At 40.6% G+C, this 24,786-nt stretch overlaps 1 protein-coding gene across 2 annotated transcripts in view; it reads left to right on the top strand.

The window, feature by feature from the left end:
- Window positions 1-24,786, top strand: part of CENPT (centromere protein T) — a 264,213-nt gene that overhangs the window by 183,108 nt on the left and 56,319 nt on the right. The gene's annotated exons all lie outside the window — the stretch shown is intronic.

Below are 24,786 nucleotides of genomic sequence, written 5' to 3'. Positions count from 1 at the left end.
TTTTGTAGGTGACTGTGCGCCCTTCGTGTGACACTATCAGGCTAAAAGGGAAGCCCCATCTATATTTTATTCGGTTTTCCTGTAATACTTTAGTTATGAACCTGACCTCTTTTCTTCTTTGTATTGTAGCGGGGCTGAGATCTAGGTAGATCTGAATGTTGTGGTCAACATATTGTATGGTGGGAATAGAGCGTGCAGCCTGCCAAATTTTTTCTTTCTCTGTATAGCGTAGGAACCGTATAATTATGTCCCTTGGCGGTGCGTTTGGAGGGGGTGGAGGTCTTAGGGCTCTGTGTGCTCTGTCCAGTTCAATGTCAGGTATAGCCTGATCCTTAGCTAGGAATTTAAACAGGCCTTGAAGATAGTTATGTATGTCTGGTTGTGCTACTGATTCGGGTATACCCCTTATCCTCAGATTATTACGACGCCCTCTGTTATCTAAATCCTCAATCTTGTCTTGTAACGATTCCATCTGGGCTTGATGTACATTGGTCTGTGTTGTCACTTCATCAAATAAAGTGTTCATGGTCTCTTGTGTTTCTTCTACATATTCAATCCTCTGCCCCATCTCGTTTAAATTTCTTTTCATGTTTGCTATGTCAGTGGTTATGAGGGCTATGAGGGCATCAAAATCGGCCTTAGTGGGTAAATTAGCTATGTCAGCTTTTATCTGAGAAGCGCAGGCTTCAGAAATAGCCATGGATGGAGCATTTGGGGCATCCAAACTCACTGAGCCTTGGGATAGTGTTTCTGCCTCGGATTGAGTGTTTGCAGCGCTCTGAAAAAAAGTGCTCACTGAAGCAGGTAGATGGTTTTGACTTTTAGGTGCCTTGTCTCCCTTGTTTTTAGCTTTAGAGGTCATCTCTGGAATACTATTAGGTCAGGGTATAGTATATAGGAAAAGGGCTATAAATGCAGCGTGTTTTGTTATAGATCTTTGTACTTTTAGTGTCTATTATCTCCACCCCCTGTTAGTTAGCTGATATCACTCCAATCTAATGATCTTCCCGCCAGGCCGTTATAGCCATAAAAAGTATTCCCTTTATTTTCTTTACTCCATGTTTGTGCTTTATTTCGTTGTCTTTAGCATAGATGTTTCAGCGTTTTAATAAGATGTACAGTAGGTGACTCTAGGTATGTGCTCGCACGCCATAGCCATCAGCCTGGTTTCAAGTTTGTCCTTTCTTGTATGTGTCCTGGTTCACCTGCAGCCTAGGCCTTAATGGCGTCGTATAAAATCTACATCTCTCCTCTGTTAGCGGTTAGTGCCGGTTAAGGGAGCGTTTGTCTTATCGAAGGTAATGTGCCTCCTAATAACGCTTTAGTCTCTTTTGTATACTGTTATGTTTTAGGGTCGGGTCTTACCCCCTGTATAGTCTCCAAGGCCATATGTCCCAGTCGTTATCCTGCGGTAGCTCCGTAGCGGTTCCCGGTCTGGATCTCACATTGTCCGGTGTCTGGGGGATGTGTATGAGATTAGCGCCTCTTGCCTGTACTGAGGATCCAAAATTTTTAATTAATACCCTCTGTTATGGGCTATTAGGAGCAACTCTGGTGCCGGAGCTTCACACATCAGCGGCCATTCACCCGCACGGCCAGGCTCCGCCCCCCATCCCAAACAGGATATGTTTTAATCATTTTTATTTTAGTTGATAACCAAATATGACAGACATTTGTTATTGAAATAATCCACATGATTCCGCAATGTGAGTGATTAACAGTCTACTGTTACTTTTTGTTTCATGATTCAGATAGAGTATGTAATTTTAAAATAACTTTCCAATTTATACTGATTATCTAATTTGTTTAATTCAATTTGTATCTTTTGTTGAAAAGTATACCTAGGTAGGTTATTATATAAATATAAATCACCTGTATAAACATCTACAAATGGTACCGACAAGACCTAAATCCCCTTTTACCCCAAAAAAGGGGGCGCCAATTGTACACTAAATATGATAGAAGGTGCAAATATGCTTAAAGGGATAGTAAACACCAAAAATGTTATTGTTTAAAAATATAGATAATCCCTTTATTTACCATTCCCCAGTTTTGCATAACCAACACTGTTATAGAAATATACTTTTTACCTCTGTAATTACCTTGTATCTAAGCTTCTGCTGACTGCCTCCTTTTCTTTTAACAGACTTGCATTTCAGGCAATTAGTGCTGACTCTTAAAAAACTTCACGTGCGTGAACAAAGCAAATTTGATGATAAAAGTAAATTAGAAAGTTGTTTAAAATTACATGCCATATCTGAATCATGAAATTTACATTTGGACTTAAATACCCCTTTAAGCACTGTGTATATTATATCATAATTTATATTCAAAAAGTATGTATTTTAATAAAATTATAACGAAAAGACAATGTATTTGTCGATCCAGTGCACTCCTAAAATCACACAAGTCCCAAAAGACTCTGAAAGGAAAAACAGACGTTATTATTCCATGAATTCCTCTATTCTCTTCTAGGTAAAACTCCAAGGGTACCTGTAAATACAAATAAAATACTCAAATAGTGCAATACAGAATAAAAATTATAGCCGTAAAAGGACATCAGACTCACCAGATGTTAATTACCAACTTGTTTCAACCCTTATAGTTCTTTATCAAGGTTATATGAGCCAACATGATGACCATATTTACATACTATTCAATTCGATGAATTTGGTACCAAGTCACGATAATTGCTGCATCCTTTCCGGTATCGTTTGGCTAATGAGGTCACTTCCGTTACGAGGCATTATATTGTCTATCTGCCTCATGGGTTTGTAGTATGATAAATATACATCATTAAGCACTTATTAAGTAGCATCCAACTTCAAAGTATTAAATCATGGTAGGATGTGTACATGAGCGCATATTTAAAACGTAGATTCAAGCGAGGTGCACAAAACAGCGCCTATTTAAACTAATAATGACATCACATCTTAATGCCATCTTTTATATATGGATACCAAATATGTCTCTCTCTCTCATCAGACATTTGTGTGCAAAAAAGTATGCTCTTAATAAGGGTTAAAAAATTTATAAAAATTAGGAACGGAAATGGCAGCATTTTGTTTATGGACATAGTCATCTAATAATATAAAATGTACTTATTACAGTACATTGAGCCTCACTTAATGTCTTCAGATCTACTCAATAGTACAATATAACTTATAGTGAAAAGTTGTTAATTCGTTGCAAAAAATATATACATACTAAATTATTAGTTTACTACAAGATGGTTTATGGTCAGTACTATACTAATATTATGATTTAACAATTTTTTTTATGATATAATATGCATGGTACTTAAGCATATTTGAACATCATATCATATTTGGTATACCTAGGTAGGCTCAGAAGCTGCTGATTGGTGGCTGCACATATATTTTGGGTTTCATGTCCCTTTAATTTACCCAGGTATAAATATACAGTATCATAATTTCAGTCAGGCTTGAGTGCTGGTTTATGGTTTGCTACATTCCTTGCCCCCATCTCTGTAAGGGGTCTGACCAGAAACCTAATCTCAGCCAAAAACATATTTATTATTGAATTCAGCAATATATTGTCATTTACATGGAAGGCTGCTGCAGCGTAACTGACCATCTTCCATGTCAATCTCCCTTGGAACAGATATACTGGTAAAGTATTGGCTACTGTTATTTCTTTTTTATGACACAATGAGTCCACGGATCATCTTAATTACTAATTAGCAGGAGGCGGCAAAGAGCACCACAGCAAAGCTGTTAAATAGCCTCCCACTCCAGTCATTCTCTTTGCCTACGTTAGTGATAGGAAGTGGTAAAGTGAGGTGTAAGAAAAAGATTCTTCAATCAAACGTTTATTATTTTTAAATTAGTACAAGATTGTGCTGCTTTGTTCTAGGGTGTAGCCGTAGTCCATATCAGTCTCTTCAGTAGAGCATTGGTGGCTTTAAAGCAATGGGAACTTGTGGGACATAATTCTTACTGCACCTCCCATACAGTCATGCTGCCCTAATCCTGATAGCCTAAGCAAGATTACTCAGGCTTTATCCTTTTTCCACTGGGCTATGTGAGGGAGATGACCTCGCAAACCTGCTGAGCTGCCCTGTTGTCGGGCAGATTTTAAAGGTAAGTACTAACTTTTTATTTTGGGTCTGAGAAGATCTCAGTAGAAGTGGAGCACTTATTGATCTGGGACTTATCTCCTATATACAAAAGGAGGGGTTTTCAGCGACAGCACGTTATAAGCAGGCACTGGGGCTGAGGAGAGAAATTGGGTGGTTTATATATCTGGGGCCTTGTTTTCACTAGGTCTGAGGGAAGATACGACTCAGTGGGAAGTGATATGTTGGTTACATTTAGAGGCTAAGCTGCTGTCCAGCAAGCGGTAGCCCAATATGCCCCCAGGCTTCACATATAGTTCAGTTTGCACCTGGTGGCTGATTTGTTTTAACAATCATAATGGCGACCGGGAGATTTAATGTTGTAACGCTCACGATGGACGGAGCTACGTGTGGCACCAATTTCGGCTGCGCACTTCTCCACTTCCGAGTTCAGCAACGGAAGGAGGAGTTTCTGTTTAACACTATACTTGGTGTTTTCCCATATCAGTGGGGCCAGACAACGTTCCGGACCTTTTATGCCTAAAAATGTAGACGGTTCGTTTTCTAAGGGCTTTGTTTTAAGAAATAAATTTTTTGGGCAGATGGGTACCTCAGCAGGGTATGCTGAGGTGTTTACAGGTTGTGCAGTAACTGCGTGCTAAGTTAAATTCCTTCTGCACATAAAAATAAAAAATTATGTTTTAAAATTTAAAGAAACAGTAACGTTTTTATGTGATAATTTTTTTTTTCTAAAAATTTAAACGGTTTACTTGTTTAACTCATCCTGTAGACAGGATGGACCAAGAGGCTCTACTGGTGTCTCTTGTCTTAAGCTTTGATGTCTATATGGTACTTCCAATCCTTTGTTTTCTCATCTATTGAGAGAAAATTATTTTATAAAAATAGACCTACTTCATCTAAGGCGCTTGCTGTTTAGGAGTCTATTGACATTGGTCAAGTTATGCCACAAATTTCTCCCATAGAGTACCAAAAAATGTATAGCCCACATGCAGTGCCCTGTGATTTCTCTCACACTCCACTTGGAGTTACCTTGCATTTCAAGCATTGTCTGTTTTTCCCACGCTTTAGGGAAAAGTGCAAGAGGATATATTTTCAATCAGTTAGTGTGATTGATTGATTTAGTAGTAGTTACTACAAAGGTTTTTTTCCCTGTAACCTGAATGAGGAAGATACTTCAGTAGTTTTTGAGGGGGAATTCTTAGACTCAGTTGGGGTAATTCCCTTATCTGATTCTGAGGGTCTTTTCTTTCAGTTTTAGCTTGAATACCTCCATTGGTTGCTTGAAGAGATTTTTGGCTACCCTGGGCGACTACGACACTACCGGCGTAGTCTATCCTAGAGAGTCCAGTAACTTATACTAATATTGTGACGCGCCCTTCATGGTGGATGTATTTCCTGTACCAGATAGGGCTATAAAGATATTTGCTCAGGAATCGAAGAAACTGGTTATTACCTTTTTCTCCTTTCCTATATTAAATAGGATGCTTTATATAGCAGACTCTATAACGGAGTCTTTGCAGTAGGGAGATACTATTCCCATAGTGGATAGTAGTTCATTTTGGACCTGATGCAGGAGAAGAACCCTATGGATAGAAGTTTGAGGGTTTACATGGAGAACCTGCAGTTGGTATGGCTACTGTCTCCAGTGCGGTGGCATACTGGTTTGATGTGTTGTCTGTTTCTATTGGACAGACACCCTCCCCTTTGAAGGGATAGTATAAAGGCCTTTAAGTGAGTAATCTCCTTTAATACAGAGGAGTGCTGGACACTATGATTCAGGCTTTACCATACTAGCCTGCAGCGCATTAGGGTTAAAATCTTGGTCTGCGGTTGTTTCATCTACAGAATAAGACAAATAAGCGAGAGGACTTCAGAGATAATTTCAGTTCTTCCGAGTTTTCTTGGGAAATTCTTTCCCTCCTTCTCCCAAGCAGGAGCAGTCTAAGCCTTCTGGTACCCCCAGCCAGGCTTAGAATAGGGGAAAACAGTCCAAGATCCCTGCTGTTGAATCAAAGACAGCATGAGGGGCGTGCGCCTGATCCGTAAGGGTGCAGGTTTTTCCTTCTTCGATCAAGCTTGGGGTTTGTGATTTCATGATCACTTGGGGACTTTGTGTCCCTGGGATACAAATTAGAGTTCAAGACTTCCTCCCAGAGGCAGGTTTCTGCTTTCAAGATTATCGGCAGACCAGACAAGAGAAGAGGCGTTCTTACACTATTTAGGAGACCTCTCCGACCTGGGAGTGACAATTCCTCTTCCGATTAGAAACAGGGTCTGGAATCTTATTCCAATCGGGTTCTCAAATCAAGAGGAAACCTTTCGGTCTATTTTAAAGATCCCAAGAGTCTAAGACAAACTCCTCAGAATACCGTCCTTCAAGATGGAAACTATTCGATCCATGCTCACTTTGGTCCAGGAGAGTCAATTTATTGACAACGGTGGATTTAAGGACGCGTTCTTGCATGTTTCCATTGCCTGGGATCATTACAAGTTTCTAAGGTTTTCCTTTCTAGAAAATACTTCTAATTCGTGGCTTGCCACAGCTCCCGAAATTTTCACAAGGGTTCTGGGATCGCTGTTTGCGATGCTTCGGTCATGGGGCATTGCAGTAGCACCTTATCTGGATGCCATCCTTACAACAAGCAGTTTCCCACACGGACATGGTGTTATCCTTCCTGAGATATCATGGATGGAAGGTACATTTAGGAAAGAGTTCCTTAGTCTCAAGTACAAGGGTTCCTTTCTTGGGAACAATAATAGATCCCATCAATGAAGATTTTTTTTTGACAGAAGTCAGGAAATCAAAGATTTTCGATACTTGTCTAGCTCTTCAGTCCACTCCTCGGCCATAAGTGGCTCAGTGCATGGAGGTAATCGGGCTTATGGTAGCGGCATTGGACATCATCCTGTTTGCTCGATTCCATCTCAGACCTCTGCAGTTAAGTATGCTCAGGCAATGGAATGGAGATTATGCGGACTTGTCTCCTTGAATGTTTCTGGAGCAGGAGACAAGGGATTCTCTGGATCATCTCTGCCAGGGAACCTGCTTTCGCAGACCATCTTGGGTGATTGTGACAACAGACACCAGCCTTCTAGGGTGGGGAGCAGTCTTGGGTTCCCTAAAGGCTCAGGGAGTTTGGACTCAGTCAGAGTCTGTCCTTCCTATAATCTTCCTGGAGCTGAGAGCGATATTCAATGCTCTTCTGGCCTGGCCTCAGTTAGCCTTGGTCCAGTTTATCAGTTTCCAGTCGGGCATCGGTGGCTTACATCATTCATCACAGAGGAACGAGGAGTTCCTTTGCTATGACAGAGGTTACCAAGATAATTCAGGGGGCGGAGGCCCATTCTTGCTGCCTGTCGGTGATCCACATCCCAGGGGTGGACAACTGGGAGGCGGACTTCCTGAGTAGACAGACCTTTCATCCGGGGGAGTGGGAACTCCATCCGGAAGTGTTCTCCAACCTGATTCTCAAGTGGGGTCAACCGGAATTAGATCTTAAGGCATCTCGACAGAATGCCAAGGTCCAGGGACTCCCAAGCGGAACTGACAGATGTTCTGGTGGGTCCTTGGACCTTCAGTCTAGCATACCTATTTCCTCCGTTTGCGTTTCTTCCTCGGGTCATTGCTAGAATCAAGCAGGAGAGAGTACATCGGTGATCCTCATTGCTCCTGCTTGACCTTGCAGGATTTGGTATGCAGATATGATGGACATGTCATCTCTGCCACCTTGGAGACTTCCGTTGAGGAAGGACCTTCTAATTTAAGGGCCTTTCCTTCTCCCAAATCTAGTTTCTCTGAAGCTGACTGCTTGGAGATTGAATGCTTAATTTTATCTAAGCGGGGGTTTTCTGACTCAGTCATAGAAACCATGTTTCAGGCTCATAAGCCTGTAACTAGAAAGATTTACCACAAGATTTGGTGTAAATATCTATTGGTGTGAATCCAAGGACTACTCAAGGAGTAGAGTTAGGATTCCTAGAATTTTGTCTTTTCTCCAAGAGAGTTTTGAGAAAGAATTATCGACAAGTCCTAAAGGGTCAAATCTCGGCCTTATCTATTTTGTTACACAAACGTCTGGCGGATGTCCCAGATGTACAGTCATTTTGTCAGGCCTTGGTCAGGATTAGGCCTGTGTTCAAACCAGTTACTCCTCCATGGAGTCTTAATTTAGTTCTCAAAGTTCTTCAAGGGGCTCCATTGGAGCCTATGCATTCCTTAGATATTAAGTTGTTATCTTGTAAAGTTTTATTTCTTGTTGCTACTTCTCCTGCTCGTAGAGTGTCGAGAGCTCTTGGCATTACAGTATGAGTCTCCTTACCTTATTTTCCATTCAGATAAGGTAGTTGTACATACTAAATTAGGATTTCTTCCTAAGGTTGTTTCTGATCGGAACATTAATCAGGAGATTGTTGTTCCTTCTTTGTGTCCTAATCCTTCTTCTCAGGAAGAATGTCTTCTACACAATTTGGATGTGGTCCGTGCTTTAAAGTTTTACCTGCAGGTGACTAAGGACTTTCGTCAGTCTTCTTCTTTGTTTGTGATTTTTCTCAGGAAACGTAAGGGACAGAAAGCTACGGATACTTCTCTTTCTTTTGGCTGAGGAGTGTCATACGTTTTGCAAATGAGACTGCTGGAAACCAGCCTCCTGAGAGTTATGGCTCATTCCACGAGGGCTGTTGCTTCCTCATGGGCATTCAAAAATTAAGCTTCTGTAGATCAGATTTGCAAGGCTGCAACTTGGTCCTCTCTTCACACTTTTTCAAAGTTCTATAATTTTGAACTTTTTCCTGAGCTGAGGCCGCTTTTCTGAGAAAGGTTCTTCAAGCAGTGGCGCCTTCCGTTTATGTTCCCTGTCTTGTCCCTCCCGTATCATCTGTGTACTCTAGCTTGGGTATTGAATCCCATTAGTAATTAAGATGATCCGTGGACTCATCGTGTCATAAAAAAGAAAAGAAAATGTACGCTTACCTGATAAATTTATTTTTTGACATGATGAGTCCACGGCCCGCCCTGTTCTTATAAGACAGGTTGTTGGTTATTATAACCTTCAGACACCTCTACACCTTTTTTCTTCCTTTCTCTTCTTAACTTCGGTCGAATGACTGGAATTGGAGGGAAGGGAGGAGCTATTTAACAGCTTTGCTGTGGTGCTCTTTGCCACTTCCTGCTGACCAGGAGGTGAATATCCCATTAGTAATTAAGATGATCCGTGGACTCATCGTGTCAAAAAAGAAATAAATTTATCAGGTAAGCATAAATTTTCTTTTTCAACTTTTGTGTACTTGTGTTTAATTCCTGTTTTATATAAATGCACTGTGACTATTTTTGTTCATAATAAATATTCCTTTATTATTTTTTGCATTTGTCTAATATTTGAACCAAGCTTCAGAGAAGACTCTTATTAACAGTATTGTGTTTTTAGACTGACTTTTGCCAAATTGTGTTTTGGAGTTTTAATGTCTATTTTTACCTTAGGATTTTCCATAATAATCCTAAATTGTTGCAGCAGAGATAGTTAGGTGTCGGTGGCATTTAAAATGGAGTTTGGGGCATTCTCTTGGTCTAGCACATACAGGGAAGTGACTGGACTGTGTCTTTCTGGTTAAAGTGGAAAAGGTTGGTAAACTGCTGACAGTTGCAGGGTTGGTTAAAATGAGGTGACAGAGTCAGAATAGACCTTTTCAGGTCTAGTTAGTTGGCTTTTACAAATTCTTGTCTATCACCCTTGAGGCATAGCTGTAGCTCATTTATCTGGTGGTTCATAGAGATCATCAGGTAAAAAATATATATCTGACTGTATTTAAAGTAACAAATTCATGTTTTCTTTCATAAGGTGTTGAGAGTCCACAAGCTATTACTCTTGGTATTCAGCTCCTGTCCACTAGGTGGAGCCAAAGATACCCATCACTGCACAAGCTTTTTATCCCTTTCACCTCACTGATATCCAAGTCTTAATCTTTGCCTCAAACAGGAGGAAGCTGATCCAGATTCTTCATTAGAAAGACCTATGTGAGACCCATTTCCCCCTCACATTGCCCGGAATAAAAGAGAGGGGAGCATAGAGAACTAGGTAGTGACAGAAAATCACCTTCTGGTCGTTAGTCACAAGCCTACCACAGGTGTCGCGGGGACCTGTCCTTAGCCGCCTCCTGTTGGGTTAGCCTGTTACAGGTGTTGCGTTGACTTGTCCCTTAACCTCCTCCTGTTAGGTCATCATTGTACTCCTCTGTGATATTCTCTGCTGTTGCTTGTACAACACTGGATAGACTCTCTATTGGAAGCAGTCTTTTCTGCAGCTTGTTAGAGTGAGTGCAGCATAAGGTAAGTGAACAAATTCAGATGCGCTATTCCCTTTGCTGCACTCCTTCCCTTCTCTGTAGAAATGGGTACATATATATATATATATATATATATATATATATATATATATATATATATATATATATATATATATATATATATATATATACAGTATCCCACAGAAGTGAGTACACCCCTAACATTTTTGTAAATATTTTATTATAGCTTTTCATGTGACAACACTGAAGAAATTTCACTTTGCTGCAATGTAAAGTAGTGAGTGTACAGCCAGTATAACAGTGTAAATTTGCTGTCCCCTCAAAATAACTCAACACACAGCCAATAATGTCTAAACCGTTGGAAAAAAAAGTGAGTACACCCCTAAGTGGAAATGTCCAAATTGGCCCAATTAGCAATTTTCCCTCCCCAGTGTTATGTGACTTGTTAGTGTTACAAGGTCTCAGGTGTGAATGGGGAGCAGGTGTGTTAAATTTGGTGTTATTGATCTCACACTCTCTTATACTGGTCACTGGATGTCCAACATGGCACCTCATGGCAAAGAACTCTCTGAGGATCTGGAAAAAAGAATTGTTGCTCTACATAAAGATGGCCTAGGCTATAAGAAGATTGCCAAGACCCTGAAACTGAGCTGCAGCACGATGGGCAAGACCATACAGCGGTTTCGCAGGAAAGGTTCCACTCAGAACAGGCCTCGCCATGGTCGACCAAAGAAGTTGAGTGCACATGCTCAGCGTCCTATCCAAGAGTTGTCTTTGGGAAATAGACGTATGAGTGCTGCCAGTATTGCTGCAGAGGTTGAAGGGGTGGGGGGTCAGCCTGTCAGTGCTCAGACCATATGCCGCACACTGCAACAAATTGGTCTGCATGGCTGTCATCCCAGAAGGAAGCCTCTTCTAAAGATGATGCACAAGAAAGCCTGCAAGCAGTTTGCTGAAGACAAGCAGACTAAGGACATGGATTACTGGAACCATGTCCTGTGGTCCGATGAGACCAAGATAAACTTATTTGGTTCATATGGTGTCAAGCGTGTGTGGCGGCAACCAGGTGAGGAGTACAAAGACAAGTGTGTCTTGCCTACAGTCAAACATGGTGGTGGAAGTGTCATGGTCTGGGCCTGCATGAGTGCTGCCGGCACTTGAGAGCTACAGTTCATTGAGGGAACCATGAATGCCAACATGTACTGTGACATACTGAAGCAGAGCATGATCCCCTCCCTTCGGAGACTGGGATTCAGGGCATTATTCCAACATCATGACCCCAAACACACCTCCAAGATGACCACTGCCTTGCTAAAGAAGCTAAGGGTAAAGGTGATGGACTGACCAAGCAGGTCTCTAGACCTAAACCCTATTGAGCATCTGTGGGGCATCCTCAAACGGAAGGTGGGGGAGCGCAAGGTCACTAACATCCACCAGCTCCGTGATGTTGTCATGGAGGAGTGGAAGAGGACTCCAGTGTCAACCTGTGAAGCTCTGGTGAACTCCATGTATAAATTGGTTTGTTCAGGAGGTGCTGCTGTTGAAGATTTTAAAAATACACAAGAAAAGAAGAGGTAAGAGAACCTCAATTAAAGCTGGTGGTTAAAGTTAGCACTCATTCCTGTATGGCGTGAGTAAATTGTCAGCTAAAAAGCAAAACTTTAATAAGTAATTTAAAATACCGGCCTAACTCCCACAGTGTACCTAAATATATTTTAAAAAACTAAGTCCCAAATGTCCCCCTGTTTCCTGGCCGATAGCAGCTCCCTCGGCTTCAGGTGACAGGGACAAATGGGCTAGAAATATAAAAAATAAGCAACCACAAATATGCAGCAAAGTGCACAATAATAAGCAGCAAACTAGTTTCGGCTGTGCTACCAGCCTTTCTCAATGCTATGAGCAAACCGAGGCCCGGGTGCCACCCCTTTAAATAGCACAAAATTTGAACATAAAGCCAATCAACAGTCAATATCAAGACACTCCTATTTCTCATCCAATCCCTGTCTTGTATGGGATTGTGTCATATACCTGTATAACACCATTTCTTAAATTTATATTGGTGCTAATACTAGTATAGTCTTAAATATCGAGTGCGTTTGAAACTGTTCATTCCCTTTCCCTGTTATCCGTTTGTATTTTCAGCACATATATGTTTTTGATGTTTAGTATGACAGATATTTTCTATTGGTTCAATTGCTATAGGTCTGATTTACCATATAAGTATATAATCTAATCTCTTATATGAAGTATATACTGTGTAACATTCGTACTCAATATTATACTGATGAATGGTTTCTTTAGTTCACTTAGTAGTGTTATGGAATACGGAAATGGGCCGTTTCTATTGGTCCCTAGTTACGGGGAGACCCATAGTTTCGGGTATGGGCTCCCTGACGGAACAGGCTAGTAAATATGTGGACTCGAGACTGAGATGTTTTGTGAATACTCTATCCTCACACACCAAGGATACCATGCATATCCTAAACAAATTACAAAACATAGAAATCACTGAACATTCACTACTGGTAACATGCGATGTTGAATCGCTGTATACCAGTATAAATCCTGAATGGGGTATCAAAGCGGTGGCTTACTTCTTAGATAAAGATCAAGATATAGAATTGAATACCAAAGACTTTATCATCAGGTTGTTAAAATTTGTCCTCAGACATAATTACTTTGTCTTTGATGACAAATATTTTTTTACAAATATGTGGCACTGCCATGGGGACTTCATGTGCACCCACATATGCCAACTTGTACCTGGGCTGGTGGGAAGAGATGATAGTGTTCAATGACAACATGAACCAATACACTGAACACATCTCCCACTGGTCCAGGTACATAGATGATATCTTTTTCATATGGGAAGGCACAGCTGAAAATTTGCAAAAATTCATAGAATGCCTAAATGTAAACCCCTTTGGCCTATATCTGACATACAATACTAGTATGGAAAAAGTAGAATTCCTAGATTTGACTATTGTGAAACAAAATAACAAACTAGAAACTGAATCCTACAGAAAACCCACTGCGACTAACATACTACACGCTAGTAGCCACCATCATCCATCTACCATTCGCAGTTTACCGTATGGTGAATATCTCAGACTAAGAAGAAACAGTTCTAGCATCGATGCTTTTAAAGAAGCAGCAGGTGAACTAAGAATAAGACTCTTGGAACGTGGCTACTCTAAAAAGTCATTAGCAAGGGCATATCAAAAAGCACTTTCAAAAGACAGATCAGACCTGCTTAGACCAAAAAAAGCTACATCACCTGATACAAACACAATAAGATTTATATCTACTTACAACAGTCAAAGCGATGAAGTATCAGCGATAATAAATTAACACTGGCACATTCTAAAAAGTGATGACAAACTTAACATGTTGTTACCAACTAATCCGTCTTTTACTTTCAGACGTGCTAATAACCTTAATGACCATCTCACTAATAGTCACTTTAACAGAAACAGACACAAGAAACCCATTCACCAAGGCTAATTACCTTGTGGGCATTGTAACATCTGCCAATATATGGTGAAAAAAGATACCATAGTAGACAGATTCGGTAAAACTTGGCAAATTAAGAGCCACATAAATTGTCAAAGCGAGAATGTCATCTATTGCCTATCATGCTCATGTGACATAATTTACACAGGTATGACTACCCGCAAGCTAAACACTAGAATGATAGAACACCTTAGTAATATTCGTAACGCACAGAAAGACCAAGAAAAGGGCAAACAAATAACTAGTGTGGCCAGACATTTCCTACAATCCCACTCAGGTAAAACTGTCTCTTTCAAATGTTGGGGTATGGAACAAATTAAACCAGGAATCAGAGGGGGTAACTGTGAAAAAATCCTACTACAAAAAGAAACTGGTTGGATTTTCAGATTAAATACAACCATGCCGAATGGAATGAATGAGGCTAATAACTTTTGGGTATTTCTTTAAAGTCTTAAAAATTAAAAATTATATTCGCTGGGATTTTAGAATTTAATAATAATTTAACGATATAACTCCTGTTATACTTCATCACATGACTAAGTGTGTATACATGCTAGTTCAGCATATATATGTACAAATATATGAATGTACCTGTTTCTCTAACATACTCAGGAACAAGTACTATTAGTCATATAACTACCACATAAGATATGAATAGTATCTATCCATCAGACGATTTTATTGTATTTTATGAATTATTTTACTCTTCTGTGACAATAAAGAATAACTTATGTAATGTGATGTAATGATCTATACCTATATTTGATCTGACTAGAGACCTCTACTTTACAATATTTGATATTCATAGGTATTCCCTGAATTTCTTCAGAAACAAGAACCTTGAATAATAAAAAAAGAGTGGTACCCTAATTAACAATATAAGGTTGACATTAATCATATATTACAATATAAGTTTTTTTCTATGATAAATGTTAGGTGTAGAATGGCCGCCCATAGCACTTCAAATACCTAAACCAATTCCTTTACCTATCCCACTTATGTTCAGCTTAACTTATATACATACTAATAATGACAGTACATCTTTCCTATGTGGTTTCAATAAAGAAAAGTGTAAGGTATATAACATACTAACCTAATACTAAAAGATACCAATATGTGTTTTCACACTAAGACAGTATTTAATGTAGTTTAGGATGATGTAATGTTAGGAACACTTAACTTCTAATTTGCTATAAAGATATCTCACATTAGAAGCATAGTCTGTACTTACTAATTAGATCTTAGATACGTACGATCAATATAAATACTGTATCAGTATGATAAATCGTTAAGATCTAGAAATGAGTGGTATTTCACTTTAATCCTCAAGAGACCAGTAAACTTAGGTGGAAACCTTTTATTTGTTGATTGTAGAGAAGATATCAAAACATGAGCTCAAACAAAATGACTTTAACCAAGTGCAATATATAAATTACGATATCACTAAGGTAATTTATTTCCCTTGCATATACAGCAAACACATTGCTTGGACTGTAGCAAAAATAGTTTCCAATCACCAGTAACGTAAAAATTTAGTTACATATAAACCGACATAACTCGTAAATAAGTTCTTTTTGTTCAGCAATATATTTATGTTTGTCATGCTATACAATCAGCCACACATGCCCGATTGAGGTATTAATGTACTTCAACAGAAACCACGGAATACTACGTGATCTTTACTAACTAAGACATTTGTCTGATTGTACTGCGTCTAATATGTAAATGTATCACAAGGGACCAATAGAAACGATCCATTTCCACAGTCCCTACTGCTTATTGGCTAACCGATCATGCCATACATATATGTAAAATAAAGTATGAATGCTAAACCTTAGGCAGGAGATGGGAATTATAACTTACATGGTGGATTAGGTTTACAGTGTCTGTGTTTGATCGATTATGAAGTGGGAATACCTAGGTGTAGATAACGGAACACTACGTGACACTTACAGGGCGGGTCGTGGGTGTGTAACTAGGGACCAATAGAAACGGCCCATTTCCGTATTCCATAACACTACTAAGTGAACTAAAGAAACCATTCATCAGTATAATATTGAGTACGAATGTTACACAGTATATACTTCATATAAGAGATTAGATTATATACTTATATGGCAAATCAGACCTATAGCAATTGAACCAATAGAAAATATCTGTCATACTAAACATCAAAAACATATATGTGCTGAAAATACAAACGGATAACAGGGAAAGGGAATGAACAGTTTCAAACACACTCGATATTTAAGACTATACTAGTATTAGCACCAATATAAATTTAAGAAATGGTGTTATACAGGTATATGACACAATCCCATACAAGACAGGGATTGGATGAGAAATAGGAGTGTCTTGATATTGACTGTTGATTGGCTTTATGTTCAAATTTTGTGCTATTTAAAGGGGTGGCACCCGGGCCTCGGTTTGTGCATAGCATTGAGAAAGGCTGGTAGCACAGCCGAAACTAGTTTGCTGCTTATTATTGTGCACTTTGCTGCATATTTGTGGTTGCTTATTTTTTATATTTCTAGCCCATTTGTCCCTGTCACCTGAAGCCGAGGGAGCTGCTATCGGCCAGGAAACAGGGGGACATTTGGGACTTAGTTTTTTAAAATATATTTAGGTGCACTGTGGGAGTTAGGCCGGTATTTTAAATTACTTATTAAAGTTTTGCTTTTTAGCTGACAATTTACTCACGCCATACAGGAATGAGTGCTAACTTTAACCACCAGCTTTAATTGAGGTTCTCTTACCTCTTCTTTTCTTGTGTATATATATATTTTGGTGGCTAGCACCGGTACATTAACTAGTTCCTTATATTCCTGTATTCACTAACTAGTGCCAGTACTCTTTATCTTCCTCTTTCATAGAAGATTTTAAAAATCCCTTGAATCTTCTAAAGTCAGCAAATTCCTTATTTAGCAATGTAATTTTCTCCAACATTGGTGTGTCCGGTCCACGGCGTCATCCATTACTTGTGGGATATTCTCCTCCCCTACAGGGAATGGCAAGGAGAGCACACAGCAAGAGCTGTCCATATAGTCCCCCTCTGGCTCCGCCCCCCAGTCATTCTCCTTGCCGCTCTGAACAAGTAGCATCTCCACAGGGATGGTGAGGAGTTTGTGGTGTTAGTTGTAGTTTTTTATTCTTCTATCAAGAGTTTGTTATTTTAAAATAGTGCTGGTATGTACTATTTACTCTGAAACAGAAAGAGATGAAGAGTTCTGTTTAAAAGAGGAGTATGATTTTAGCAGCAGTAACTAAAATCAATTGCTGTTCCCACACAGGACTGTTGAGCTGAGAGAACTTCAGTTGGGGGGAACAGTTTGCAGACTTTTCTGCTCAAGGTATGACTAGCCATTTTTCTAACAAGACTGTGTAATGCTGGAATGCCCCATAATTGAGTCAACTGGGCAAACACCTCCGGGTGAAGTTCCCACTCCTCCAGATGGAAAGTCTGACGACTCAGATAATCCGCCTCCCAGTTGTCTACTCCTGGGATGTGGATTGCAGATAGGTGGCAGGAGTGATCCTCCGCCCATTTGCTGATTTTGGACACCTCTCTCATCGCCAAGGAACTCCTTGTTCCCCTCTGATGGTTGATATAAGCTACAGTCGTCATGTTGTCTATATGAATCCGGCCTTCGCTAGTTGAGGCCAAGCCCGGAGAGCATTGGATATCGCTCTCAGTTCCAGGATGTTTATCGGGAGAAAAGACTCTTCCCGAGACCATAGACCCTGAGCTTTCAGGGAATCCCAGACCGCGCCCCAGCCTAATAGACTGGCGTCGGTCGTGACAATGACCCACTCTGGTCAGCGGAAACTCATTCCCTGGGACAGGTGATCCTGGGTCAACCACCAACGGAGTGAGTCTCTGGTCATCTGGTCTACTTGAATCATTGGTGACAAGTCTGTATAGTCCCCATTCCACTGCTTGAGCATGCACAGTTGTAATGGTCTTAGATGAATTCGAGCAAAAGGGACTATGTCCATTGCTGCAACCATCAACCCTACTACTTCCATGCACTGAGCTATGGAAGACTGCAGAATAGAGTGAAGAACTTGACAAGCGTTTAGAAGCTTTGAATTTCTGACTTCTGTCAGGAAGATCTTCATTTCTAAAGAATCTATTATTGTTCCCAAAAAGGGAACTCTTGTCAACGGAGACAGGGAACTCTTTTCTACGTTCACCTTCCACCCGTGAGATCTGAGAAAGGCTAGAACAATGTCTGTATGAGCCTTTGCTTTGGAAAGAGACGACGCTTGAATTAGAATGTCGTCTAGATAAGGTGCCACTGCAATACCCCTTGGTCTTAGAACCGCTAGAAGGGACCCGAGCACCTTTGTGAAAATTATAATAATTCCTTCATAGTTTTCCACATATTCAGTAATAAAGTGTGCCCTGTTTAACATTTAAAGAGACAGTAACGGTTTTGTATTAAAACGGTTTTTGTGCTTTATTAACCAGTTTAAGCCTGTTTAACATGTCTGTACCTTCAGATAAATCATGTTCTGTATGTATGGAAGCCAATGTGGCTCCCCCTTCAAATATATGTGATAATTGTGCCATAGCGTCCAAACAAAGTAAGGACAGTACTGTCACAAATAATAAGGTTGCCCAAGATGATTCCTCAGATGAAGGAAGTAGACATAGTTCTACATCATCTCCTTCTGTGTCTATACCAGTTATGCCCGCGCAGGCGACCCCTAGTACTTCTAGCGCGCCAGTGCTTGTTACTATGCAACAATTGACAGCAGTAATGGATAACTCCATAGCTAATATTTTATCCAAAATGCCAGCATTTCAGAGAAAGCGCGATTGCTCTGTTTTAAACACTGTAGAGCAGGAGGGCGCTGATGATAATTTTTCTGTCATACCCTCACACCAATCTGAAGTGGCAGTGAGGGAGGGTTTGTCAGATGGGGAAATTTCTGATGCAGGAAGAATTTCTCAGCAGGCAGAACCTGATGTTGTGACATTTAAATTTAAATTAGAGCATCTCCACGCATTACTTAAGGAGGTGATTAGAGCATCTCCGCGCATTACTTAAGGAGGTGCTATCTACTCTGGATGATTGTGACAATCTGGTCATCCCAGAAAAATTGTGCAAGATGGACAAGTTCCTTGAGGTCCCGGTGCACCCTGATGCTTTTCCGATACCTAAACGGGTGGTGGACATAGTGAATAAGGAGTGGGAGAAGCCAGGCATTCCTTTTGTCCCTCCTCCTATATTTAAGAAATTGTTCCCTATGGTCGACCCCAGGAAGGACTTATGGCAAACAGTCCCTAAGGTCGTGGGGGCGGTTTCTACACTAGCCAAACGCACGACCATTCCTATTGAGGACAATTGTGCTTTCAAAGATCCTATGGATAAAAAATTGGAGGGTTTGCTTAAAAAGATTTTTGTACAGCAAGGTTACCTCCTTCAACCTATTTTGTGCATTATTCCTGTCACTACAGCGGCGTGGTTCTGGTTCGAGGAACTGAAAAAGTCTCTCAGTAGGGAGACTCCGTATGAGGAAGTCATGGACAGAATTCACGCACTTATGTTAGCTAATTCCTTTATTTTAGACGCCGCTTTGCAGTTAGCGAGGTTAGCGGCGAAAAATTCAGGGTTTGCAATTGTGGCGCAGAGCGCTCTGGCTAAAGTCTTGGTCGGCGGATGTATCTTCCAAGACAAAATTGCTTAATATCCCTTTCAAAGGTAAGACCCTTTTTGCGCCAGAATTGAAAGAGATTATTTCAGACATCACTGGGGGAAAGGGCCATGCCCTCCCACAAGATAGACCTTTCAAGGCTAAGAATAAGTCCAATTTTCGTTCCTTTCGCAATTTCAGGAACGGACCGGCTTCCAACTCTGCAGCCTCTAGACAAGAGGGTAACGCTTCCCAGACCAAACCAGCTTGGAAACCAATGCAAGGCTGGAACAAGGGTAAACAGGTCAAGAAGCCTTCTGCTGCTACCAAAACAGCATGAAGGGGTAGCCCCCGATCCGGGACCGGATCTAGTAGGGGGCAGATTCTCTCTCTTTGCTCAGGCTTGGGCAAGAGATGTTCAGGATCCCTGGGCACTAGAAATAGTCTCTCAGGGTTATCTTCTAGAATTCAAGGAAATACCCCCAAGGGGAAGGTTCCACATGTCTCACTTATCTTCAAACCAAATAAAGAGACAGGCGTTCTTACATTGTGTAGAAGACCTGTTAAAGATGGGAGTGATACACCTAGTTCCAACTGTGGAACAAGGTCAGGGGTTTTACTCAAATCTGTTTGTAGTTCCCAAAAAAGAGGGAACTTTCAGACCAATTCTGGATTTAAAAATTCTAAACAAATTTCTCAGAGTTCCATCGTTCAAAATGGAAACCATTCGAACAATTTTACCTACAATCCAGGAGGGTCAATATATCACTACCGTGCATTTAAAGGATGCGTATCTACATATTCCTATCCACAAAGATCATCATCAGTTCCTAAGGTTCGCTTTTCTGGACAAGCATTATCAGTTCGTGGCTCTCCCATTCGGGCTTGCCACTGCTCCCAGAATTTTCACAAAGGTGCTCGGGTCCCTTCTAGCGGTTCTAAGACCAAGGGGTATTGCAGTGGCACCTTATCTAGACGACATTCTAATTCAAGCGTCGTCTCTTTCCAAAGCAAAGGCTCATACAGACATTGTTCTAGCCTTTCTCAGATCTCACGGGTGGAAGGTGAACGTAGAAAAGAGTTCCCTGTCTCCGTTGACAAGAGTTCCCTTTTTGGGAACAATAATAGATTCTTTAGAAATGAAGATCTTCCTGACAGAAGTCAGAAATTCAAAGCTTCTAAACGCTTGTCAAGTTCTTCACTCTATTCTGCAGTCTTCCATAGCTCAGTGCATGGAAGTAGTAGGGTTGATGGTTGCAGCAATGGACATAGTCCCTTTTTCTCGAATTCATCTAAGACCATTACAACTGTGCATGCTCAAGCAGTGGAATGGGGACTATACAGACTTGTCTCCAATGATTCAAGTAGACCAGATGACCAGAGACTCACTCCGTTGGTGGTTGACCCAGGATCACCTGTCCCAGGGAATGAGTTTCCGCTTACCAGAGTGGGCCATTGTCACGACCGACGCCAGTCTATTAGGCTGGGGCGCGGTCTGGGATTCCCTGAAAGCTCAGGGTCTATGGTCTCGGGAAGAGTCTTTTCTCCCGATAAACATCCTGGAACTGAGAGCGATATCCAATGCTCTCCGGGCTTGGCCTCAACTAGCGAAGGCCGGATTCATATAGACAACATGACGACTGTAGCTTATATCAACCATCAGAGGGGAACAAGGAGTTCCTTGGCGATGAGAGAGGTGTCCAAAATCAGCAAATGGGCGGAGGATCACTCCTGCCACCTATCTGCAATCCACATCCCAGGAGTAGACAACTGGGAGGCGGATTATCTGAGTCGTCAGACTTTCCATCTGGAGGAGTGGGAACTTCACCCGGAGGTGTTTGCCCAGTTGACTCAATTATGGGGCATTCCAGACATGGATCTGATGGCGTCTCATCAGAACTTCAAGGTTCTACGGGTCCAGATCCAGGGATCCCAAGGCGACTCTAGTGGATGCATTAGTGGCACCTTGGTCGTTCAACCTAGCCTATACGTTTCCACCGTTCCCTCTCCTTCCCAGGCTTGTAGCCAGGATCAAACAGGAGAAGGCCTCTGTGATTCTGATAGCTCCTGCGTGGCCGCGCAGGACTTGGTATGCAGACCTGGTGAATATATCATCGGCTTCACCATGGAAGCTACCTTTGAGACAGGATCTTCTAGTACAAGGTCCATTCGAACATCCAAATCTAGTTTCTCTGCAGCTGACTGCTTGGAAATTGAACGCTTGATTTTATCCAAGCGTGGGTTTTCAAATTCAGTGATAGATACTCTGGTACAAGCCAGAAAACCTGTGACTAGAAAGATTTACCATAAAATATGGAAAAAATATATCTGTTGGTGTGAATCCAAGGGATTCTCCTGGAGTAAGATTCAAATTCCTAAGATTTCTGCTTTACACAAACGACTGGCAGCTGTGCCAGAGATACAAGCTTTTGTTCAGGCTTTGGTCAGAATCAAGCCTGTTTACAGACCCATGACTCCTCCTTGGAGTCTAAATTTAGTTCCTTCAGTTCTTCAAGGGGTTCTATTTGAACCTTTACATTCCATAGATACCAAATTACTTTTCTTGGAAAGTTCTGTTTTGGTTGTTAATTCTTCTGCTAGAAGAGTTTCTGAATTATCTGCTTTGCAGTGTGATCCACCCTATCTGGTGTTCCATTCAGATAAGGTTGTTTTGCGTACTAAGCCTGGTTTTCCTCCGAAAGTTGTTCCAACAAGAATGTTAACCAGCTAATACTTGTTCCTTCTCTGTGTCCGAATCCAGTTTCAAAGAAGGAACGTTTGTTACACAATTTAGATGTAGTTCGTGCTTTAAAGACCTATTTAGAAGCCACAAAGGATTTTAGACAAACCTCATCTTTGTTTGTCGTTTACTCTAGTAAGAGGAGAGGGCAAAAAAGCTACTGCTACCTCTCTTCTTTCGAGAAAAGTATTATCAGATTGACTTATGAGACTGCCGGACGGCAGCCTCCTGAACGAATCACAGCTCACTCTACTAGGGCTGTGGCTTCCCATGAGCCTTCAAGAACGAGGCTTCTGTTGATCAGATATATAAGGCAAAGACTTGGTCTTCTCTGCACACTTTTGCCAGATTCTACAAATTTGATACTTTGATGCTTCTTCGGAGGCTATTTTTGGGAGAAAGGTTTTGCAAGCCGTGGTGCCTTCTGTTTAGGTAACCTGATTGGCTCCCTCCCTTCATCCGTGTCCTAAAGCTTTGGTATTGGTTCCCACAAGTAATGGATGACGCCGTGGACCGGACACACCAATGTTGGAGAAAACAGAATTTATGCTTACCTGATAAATTACTTTCTCCAACGGTGTGTCCGGTCCACGGCCCGCCCTGGTTTTTTAATCGGGTTTGAAAAATTTTCTTTCTCTATACACTACAGTCACCACGGCACCCTATGGTTTTTCCTTTTTCTCCTAACCGTCGGTCGAATGAGTGGGGGGGCGGAGCCAGAGGGGGACTATATGGACAGCTCTTGCTGTGTGCTCTCCTTGCCATTCCCTGTAGGGGAGGAGAATATCCCACAAGTAATGGATGACGCCGTGGACCGGACACACCGTTGGAGAAAGTAATTTATCAGGTAAGCATAAATTCTGTTTTATTAATTTTTCATATTTAGACTAAGATATGTCTTTTACAGTCTTCCTAGGGGAGCTCTGTGGCTCAATTCATGGTTAGCAGACATGGTCTTTGTTAAACTTTATCTCTGCTTTTTCTGGGTAAGGCTTTTTTTATCCTTGGTTACATACCATTATTTCTCTGTGAGCTTCCTGCCTTCAGGACTCAGTCTATCGGAAAATACTTATTTTAATAGCAATCTTTGTTCATTTAGTTAATATAGGAACCTAAATTTTCCTCCTTTTTTGCAAATTCTAGATTTTTCCAGAACTGCCTGGAAGTGTTATTTGGAATAAGATAAACAATCTAAGAAATCTTCTTCCTCTTTCAAATAACTTTAACCACCAGTCAAAATTATATTCTGGTAGATAGCAGGCTAATCCTTTCTCTAAAAAACCAAGTCGCAGTATGCTCAGAATCTCTAGATTCTAATTCTAATTGTCTACACCATGAGGCGGCCTTTTGTTTTTACTTCACCATGAGGCTGAGGCACCATTAAGAAGGGGAGCTGCCCTGGTGACTTTGATTATTCTTCTAGATGAGATACAGGGATTTTTATCCAAAATATTGTGTGTAGTATAGTGCCCCCTGTTTACTGTGTATACAAAGTGACTTTGTTGTTTAAACAATCTAAGAAACCTTCTTCCTCTTTCAAATAACTTTAAAGGGATAGTCTAGTCAAAATTAAACTTTTATGATTCAGATGGAGCATGCAATTTTAACCCACTTTCTAATTTACTCCTATTATCAATTTTTCTTTGTTCTCTTGGTATCTTTATTTGAATGTAAGCTTAGGAGTCAACCCATTTTTGGTTTAGCACCCGGGTGGCGCTTGCTGATTGGTGGCTACATTTAGACACCAATCAGAAAGCGCTACCCAGGTACTGAACTAAAAATGGTCTGGCTCATATGCCTACATTCCTGCTTTTTCAAATAAATATACCAAGAGAACAAAGAAAAATTGATAGCAGGAGTAAATTAGAACATTGCTTAAAATTGCTTGCTCTATCTGAATCACGTTTAATTTTGAGCAGACAATTCCTTTAACCACCAGTCCAGATTCTTTTCTATTCTGGCTATTCCTTTCTCAAAAGTTGCAGTATACTCAGAATCTCTAGATTCTAATTTGCCTATAGTTACAGCCTGGGCTTCAGGCCAACATTTCAATTAAAGTTATTCTGGCTTCTTTTCTGAAAGGTCCTGTACAGATGGGAGTAATTTTTTTCTCTTAACCCTTGACCTGTAACCTAGGTGTTAATTCTGGTTTCAGTTTTTGGAATAAGATCAATGTTTTTATTCCCATTTGTTCTTTATTCCACAGAAAGAGGGAACTTTATGACCTATTTGGGATCTTAAATCATTATTAGGTTTCTCAGAGTTCCTTCTTTTAAGATGGATTTTTTTTTGGTCTATTGTTCCCTGGTTCATCATGGTTCATTAATGTTCACAATAGATTTTAAGTATGCTTTCCTTCATATTCCTATCCTCAAGGACCAACACCAGTTCCTAAATCTTATCATTCTAGACAAATGCTTTCTATTTGTAGCTCTTCATGGTTTTTCAGTGGTCCCATTTATGGAGACTATTTTTTTCCTTTTAGCTATATTTT

Source organism: Bombina bombina, chromosome 1, assembly GCF_027579735.1.
Source record: "Bombina bombina isolate aBomBom1 chromosome 1, aBomBom1.pri, whole genome shotgun sequence".
NCBI lineage: Eukaryota > Metazoa > Chordata > Amphibia > Anura > Bombinatoridae > Bombina > Bombina bombina.
Note: the sequence above shows the minus strand (reverse complement) of the source record. Positions and strands in the feature narration are given on the sequence as shown.